This window comes from Schistocerca gregaria, unplaced genomic scaffold (assembly GCF_023897955.1).
Source record: "Schistocerca gregaria isolate iqSchGreg1 unplaced genomic scaffold, iqSchGreg1.2 ptg000343l, whole genome shotgun sequence".
In the NCBI taxonomy this organism is placed as follows: domain Eukaryota; kingdom Metazoa; phylum Arthropoda; class Insecta; order Orthoptera; family Acrididae; genus Schistocerca; species Schistocerca gregaria.
This window is the reverse complement of record NW_026061807.1, coordinates 118,284-126,191: the sequence shown is the minus strand read 5'-3', so window position 1 is coordinate 126,191 and position 7,908 is coordinate 118,284. Positions and strand designations below refer to the sequence as shown.

General features: G+C 39.0%; 1 non-coding gene across 1 annotated transcript; it reads right to left on the bottom strand.

Moving 5' to 3' along the window:
• Window positions 1–5,526: 5,526 nt before the first annotated feature.
• Trnat-ugu (transfer RNA threonine (anticodon UGU)) lies at window positions 5,527–5,601 on the bottom strand. Its single transcript has one exon. It is a non-coding gene; the product is annotated as a tRNA-Thr (tRNA).
• Window positions 5,602–7,908: the final 2,307 nt, after the last annotated feature.

Below are 7,908 nucleotides of genomic sequence, written 5' to 3'. Positions count from 1 at the left end.
TTAGGGCGACACATGAACTTACAACATAAAAGTAATAACAGATAAAAATACATGTTCATGAACCTGAGAGAAAATCAGTCCATAAGTTTAAGCAAACGCTATCAGCAGTACAATGAGAATCAGCTTAATTTTTCAATTAACTCCTCGACAGAATAAAAGGAGTGACCCATGAGGAAACACTCCAGTTTCGATTTGAAAGCGCGTGGATTACTGCTAAGATTTTTGAATTCGAGTGGCAGCTTATTGAAAATGGATGCAGCAGTATACTCACACATTTTTGCACAAGAGTTAAGGAAGTCCGATCCAAATGGAGGTTTGATTTCTCCCGAGTATTAACCGAGTGAAAGCTGCTTATTGTTGGAAATAAACTAATATTGGTAACAAGAAACGACAATAAGGAATATACATATTGAGAGGCCAAGGTCAAAATACCCAGACTCCCTGAACAGAAGTCGACAAGAGGTTCGTGAACTCACACCACTTTTTGCCCGAACCTCCAGTTTCTGAGCCAAAAATATCCTTCTAGAATGGGAAGAGTTACCCAAAAACATAATACCATACGACATAAGTGAATGGAAATAAGCAAAGTAGACTAATTTACTTGTCGAAGTATCACTCACTTTCGGCACCGTTCCAATAGTGAAAATGGCAGTATTAAGTCTTTGAACAAGATCCTGAACGTGGGCTTTCCACGACATCTTACTATTTATTTGAACACCTAGGAATGTGAACCGTTCAGTTTCACCAATCATATGCCCATGCTGTGAAATTAAAACGTCAGGTTTTGTTGAATTGTGTGTTAGAAAATGTAAAAACTGAAGCTTACTGTGATTTAACGTTAGTTTATTTTCTACAAGCCATGGACTGAGGTCATGTACTGCACTACTTGAAACGGAGTCAATGTTGCACCCAACATCCTTTACTACCAAGCTAGTGTCATCAGCAAACAGAAATATTTTAGAGTTACCCGTAATACTTGAGGGCATATCATTTATATAAATAAGGAACTGGAGCGGCCCCAACACTGATCCCTGAGGAACCCCCTCCCCCTTGACAGTACACCACTCAGATCCCTCATCACACTGTATTACTTTCCCCCATTCCCGTAGATCGTTCCCTAATGATCTTCCTGAAACACTCTACAACTTCTGATTCTGTCAGTTCTTTCAGGTCCCATCTCCTTAAATTCCCACCTTTTTCCAGTTTCTTCAGTTTAATCTACAGTTCATAATCAATATATTGTGATCAGAGTCCACATTTGCCCCTGGAAATGTCTTACAATTTAAAATCTGGTTCCTAAATCTCTGTCTTACCATTATATAATATATATGAAATATTGCAGTATCTCCAGGTCTCTTCCACGTATACAATCTTCTTTCATGATTTTTGAACCAAGTGTTAGCTATGATTAAGTTATGCTCTGGGCAAAAACCTACCAGGCGGCTTCCTCTTTCATTTTTTACCCCCATTCCATATTCACCTACTACGTTTCCTTTTCTTCCATTTCCTACTGTCGAATTCCAGTCACCCATTAATATTAAATTTTCATCTCCCATCACTATCCGAATGATTTCTTTTATCTCATCACACATTTCATCAATTTCTTCATCATCTGCGGACTACTTTTACAACTTTGGTAGGCGTGGGATTCGTGGCTATCTTGGCCACAACAATGTGTTCACTATGCTGTTTGTAGTAGCTTACCCGCATTCCTATTTTTATTAATTATTAGACCTACTTATGCATTAGCTTCATATTAGCCTTCCTAATACTAAAATCTATATCCGATGTTAACAATGACGCCGGTGGATGGACTATCAGGAAATTACTGACCGTCGAGAAAGTCACAAATATAACCGAGAAGCTAATGGGCCCTTCACAGGAAAAGGTTTTTTGCCAGAAAACGGGGAAAATTGAAACCCAGCAAATGAGTAAAAAAATGTATATTCACTGACAAAAAAAATAGTGTACGCACACAACTTACACAACAATAGTCTGGGATTACTCTATTACGTAATACAGTTTTTGTGATTGTATCTTGCAGCTTTAGTTATTTTTAATTAAAAGAGGCTTTAAAAGGACAGAAAGAACGTGTTGGACTACGCTACAGATCGTTCTGTTAGCACAGTCTTTACTTTGTAATCACTTTCGTTGACTTCGGCAACTCTCAACAGAAATCTCCAACCTAACCGAGACAATGTGCTACGATACAGCCGAGATCATGACAAGAGAATGGGCTACATCACACTCGAAGTAAATGTATATAGGTAAGGATCCCCATGACCTGTATACGTCTGTTATAAAAAATCTCCAAGCCACTCTCCTCAAATAGACCGCAATCTTCTCTTGACCTTCAACTGTTACTATTTCAGAATTAAAAACCAGATTCAAAGAAAATTTGGCTACAAGGCACAAAACTAGAAAAATAAAAATAATAAAAGTGAGAACGTGAAACATGTTAGCAATAACCATAAACAGGAGATTTACAGAAAATATAATTGAGAAAGGAAATCATTAATATTATCGACCGTTTAGGAACTCTAGGCTACGAAATGGATAAAACCACATATCGAATAAGTGGTGGAAGAGTTAGTGTGTTTTAAGATTAAATCCAAACAAGAATTAGAGAAAAATATATCGAAGCAAGGCCTCTATTACGAAAAATTGCTAAATCTCGAGACAAATTGTGTCCTTCTGTATTAGATGAAATGTTTTGGCCCCTAGTACGGATGAAACAGTATCTGCAGTATCAACAGGAACTTCGGACATGTGTTTCATATTTCATCCAAGCCTGCAGTCTATAAATATTTAAACAAAATACTAAAACAAAATACCACTACAGGGGAATTACTTACGAAGTAGTTCTTGGTAAAGAAACACAGGACACAATTACGTATGTAGGCTTAATACGAACTACAACTGTGTTTATAAATCGCTATAGTTGCCTTGGACTAACGACGAGCAAATATCAATATAACCTGTACGCTTTTCAAAGCTGTTATCCATGAAAAAGCCAAACTACGTATCGTGAACAAAATACAATTTAACACCGAAACAATGACATTAGCTGACAATGGGCACAGACTTTAGTCAATGGGCACTGTTGAAAATTTGTGCCAGACCAGGATTAGCACCCGAGTCCCCTGGTTACGAGGGAGAGGCAATGATCACTGTGTCCGAATTACACAGTGGTCAACAGAATAGCACGAACTGCCCGAGCATGCCGTTCTTTAGATCCAAATTCTCAATTTCTCCATAGACTGCTAATGCACTGCTCCTTGAACATAATCCTCCTCCCCTTAATTATACAGTACATGGCCAAAAAAACAGACACCGAATATATGCAAACTTGGCCTTACGAACATTGCAGACGTCGTCTATGTAACACACGTCAAACTTCAAAGAATTTTCCAATTCGTTGCATTGTTTACTATAGACCACAAATCAAGTAACGTAAAAAAAGCACTGCGTCTATTGAGATCATGATTCAGAGTTAAAAAAACTAATAAGTCGCCTACATATTACAGTTGCTGCCGAAAGAGGAGAACCATTATTTTCCCACAAAAGGAAATATAGTTAAAATTACGCTTCTATTTCGGTTAGTTTATGCGGTTACTAAAATTTGCAGTGAAAGTTACATAGTGGACTCTACCCTCCCCCCACCAGAAACGTAGTTATCGTGGCTGTTGTGAGACTTTTGTACACAGTTAGAGAAAGTGTGTTAAATGTGGCGCGGACGGAAACGCTAGGCTACGCTACAGGGCAATCTGCTCGCACAACGTTTAGTCGGCATTCATAATCGTTGGCGTAAACAACTCTCAATCAAATTACCACCTTCCAACCTAACTTAGATCTTGGGCTACACTACCAATCGGCCTGTCATCACAACCAAAAATTCATTGAGGGGGGTGGGGGGATTTCCTGTAGCTCTCTCTAATGTATCTCTAGGCAAAACTGCCAGTTTTGTCAGACTCAACAGCAAGATTTACCAATGGTAAACAATTTTGAGACGGCTCGTAATTTTAGAATAGTCCTCTTCGTCTTACTTGGCATAAATTGTTCGCTGGCGTCCCAGCAGCTAGCTCCCTCAGTGTCTGCTTCTGCCATCGCACCACGCTAGTCTGCTGTTGTCCTAGCAGACCGAACGCACCGCACATCCGATACCTTCGGAACCACTCACTGGCCAGTTAGCAACTGAGCGGAACACTGTTTACATCGTGAAAGGAAAACTATGCAAAGATGTACACTTAAATGGCACGACTGAGTAGCACACACACAGTAATATCTGAGGAATGTCCTTCGACACGCGCAGAACGAAAGTCTTCTCGCGAACGTACAGCGTCTCTGAAAAAAAATCTAGTGACTATATTCCGGCGTTACGGCCAGGTTCTCATACAAATGAGCAAAAAAGGGTACATTTGAAATTCTTTTTGAGACAATGAAAATACATTCGAAAGATCTGTTTGGGAATTACGAGTGATAATACTATGAGCTTAATTTTAGATTTTCAATAAAAAATGGCGCCCGTAATTATGATTTGATCAAGGGCCTGCGAGACTGGAGTACGCAGAGCGCGTGCAGTGTGGCACCTCATATGTTACCTGAATTCAAAAATGGGTAACATCAGTTGATACTACATTATTCCTCCGAAATTGAAAATGGATAACATCAGTCGATAAAACATAAAATTTATGGGAGCGTATACCTAACCGCAATGAAACAACCTTAAATTTAACGATACAGTGCTAATTCGAACTTTGAGTTCGATTTTTGAGGGTTTGTTTCACTCCTTATGCCCACACAAATATTAGTTAATATTAACAAATGTCATATTATAGCTATAAGTTCCTAAGAAAAGTGTTTACTTTTAGGGGTCAGAGGTAGATGTTAAGAGAACGAACCACTTTTAATTTATGCTGCATGCCGTTCTGAGAAAATAGTTACCCGAAAAAAATGTGTTCAAAGTTTAGGGAAAACATTTAGTTATATTATTACTTCGATTTGCATGAACTGAGTGTTATATATATATTTTTAATGTCGCTGAAAACGAATCTGAAGTCAGATTTTCAATATTCAAAACAGCTAATCCAATACGGAGGGCAACCGATTATGTTTTGACCAATTTTTACCAAAAATGTATTTTCGTTATTTACGTTTAGTCTGCAAGTCAAGGAGTATTTATCAACCCTTCCTCTACCTCTGATTGTTCCTAGACAGCAACTTCCTGTTCTTCTTGGCAGGAAAAGCCGATCTGTCAAAGCTGGATATGCAGCACTCGGCAGCCTGCACTTGATATTCGTCCGTATTTTCGGTGAGTATGTTTGCATGCATTCTGCAGTATGAATCATTTTGAGCACGTGCGACACGGGACGAGTTATCATCTACATCTATATGGATACCCTGCAAAACACATTTAAGTGCCTGGCAAAGGGTTCATCGAATCACCTTCACAACTGATAATTAATTGAAACCCTCAGCTGCCGACAGGTGTTGTTGATATACTTCGATGGGGACAGCTGAAAAGTGTGCCCCTACTGGGACTCGAACCCAGAATCTCCTGCTTACAAGGCAGACGCTCAATCCATCTGAGCCATCGAGGGCACACATGAACAGCACGACTGCAGGAATTTATCCCTCGCACGCTTCCCGTGAGACTCACATCCCCAACCGTCCACAATCCGCATACGTAATGTACTTAATAGGTATTTGTCCATCCACTCATTACTGGCTCACACTAAGGTGACGATTCCCGTAAGAGTTCCGGCAACCTGTGCGCATTCGCACAGACGAAGGTCAATGGCTGGGTGACGTTTAACCATAGATATGAAGATAGTAACTGTTCTAGAAAGAACAGGCGCCACTGACGACCGTGCAACTCTTCTAGAATACATGATAGACCGGCCGATGTGGCCGAGCGGTTGTAGGTGCTTCAGTCGGGAGCCACGCGACCGCTACGGTCGCAGGTTCAAATCCTGCCTCGAGCATGGGTGTGTGTGATGTCCTTAATTTAGTTAGGTTTAAGTCGTTCTAAGTTCTAGGAAACTGATGACCTCAGATGTTAAGTCCCAAAGTGCTCAGAGCCATTTGAACCATCAGTCCCTATGTTTACACACTACTTACAGTAACTTATGCTAAGGACAACACACACACAACCATGCCCGAGGGAGGACTCGAACCTCCAACAGGGGGAGCCGCGCGAACCGTGACAAGGCGTTGGACACATGGCGGGTACCCCGCGCGGCTCATGGCAGCCGTGACACTGCTTCAAACAATGGACTGTAGAAACTTTTGTAAAGCACGGATTAAAAAAAAAAACTTTCTGTTCCAAGAGTCTAGACAGGTACACCTTTAAAAAATGCAACTACAAAGAAATTGAATTTTCGAACGTTTTGAATGAGAACCTGTCCTTATGGAACACCGTTGATCAAATGTCACAGGGATTATATACTCAGGTTTCACATGTGGATTAACACTTTCTAATCAATATCCGGAATGAGCAGGGCTTAAAACTTTGAAGAGTTAAATTTCAAGGGCCGTTCTCTTGTATGCAAATAGTTTCACAGTAGAAATTTCTCTAGTTTTATTTATTAATTTATTTATTTATTTTTTGCTGTAGGTAAAGAAGGATAGCATTGTGAGGAGGGGGAAGGGGGGGGGGGAGGAATCTTGCATCTCCCACCTTGGAATTCTCAGTACAGAATTTTTATTCATTACGAGATTCTTAGCCACTTGCAGAAGTGATTTCCAGTGATTCTGCAAAACTTTTCCTTTAGCCAATCGTAGCAACTATAGGATTCCGTTCCTGCTGCATGACATGTCTCGGAACTTAAACTGACCAACTCATTTGCATAAAGAGCTAGCTTATCATCCGCTTCTTTACTTGCGTAGACCGTTCATGGTCTGCAAAGAATTTTTTTCTTTAATCGTTTTTTTATGTCTTTTATAAACTGCAACACTTTCTAAACTTTCTAAACTTAGCGCTGTTGAAGCATGGTCTTTTACTGAATGATCAAAAAGCAATGCTGACAGCTGGAGTCCAAGGTTTTTGTTAATCAAGCCGTTTGTATTCTTGTGGTGATATCTCCGTACAGTCTTTCATTCCCTAACGCATATTTCTTTATATCTAATTGAGAAGTGAAATACCGGTTTTCATAGATGCAGATTTAAAATATTTTAATATAACGCAATAAATATTTCATTAAAATTTTCATCCCCTTATGCTCGAAGTTCCAAAACCAGAAGAACACGTAGTTTTTAAAAATTGTAACATATTAGCCGATTACGAATTGTCAGATATATTTAGCAATCCTTTCATAATGAACCATTTTCTGAAACATCTCACACCCTTTAGGGGTTGGGTTTTCAAAAACAATTAAACACGTATTCTTCTATTTAGAGCCGAGGAGCCAAATTCAAATCTTCATCCATTTAATTCTAAAAATGCTTTCATAGTGAAATATTTCATAAAACATTACATCCCCTATTTCACTCTATTAGTGAGTTAAATTTCCAAAAGCAACGAAACACATTTTTTTACATCCAACCGAGATGTCAAATACCTATTTTCATAGATGTAGCTATAAAAATGCTTCAGTAGTTCTTTAATAATGATTTATTTTCAAAAAACCTTCACTAATTATTTTATCCCCCAATGGAAGAATTTCGGAAAATGCTAAAAACCTGTTTCTTTTTTGTATCTGACTGAGACACCAAATGTCAATTTTCGTAGTTTTGTAGTTATAGCTTCAATAGGGACATAGGGACATATTAAAAAAAAAAAAGACTTTCAACCCATGTTTCACCCCCATAGGAGTGAAATTTCGAACAATCTCTTCTTAAATGATGCTTTCAGCGTAAGATTTACACCTTCATCAAATTTCAAGTTCGTATACTTTGCAGGTTTGGCTG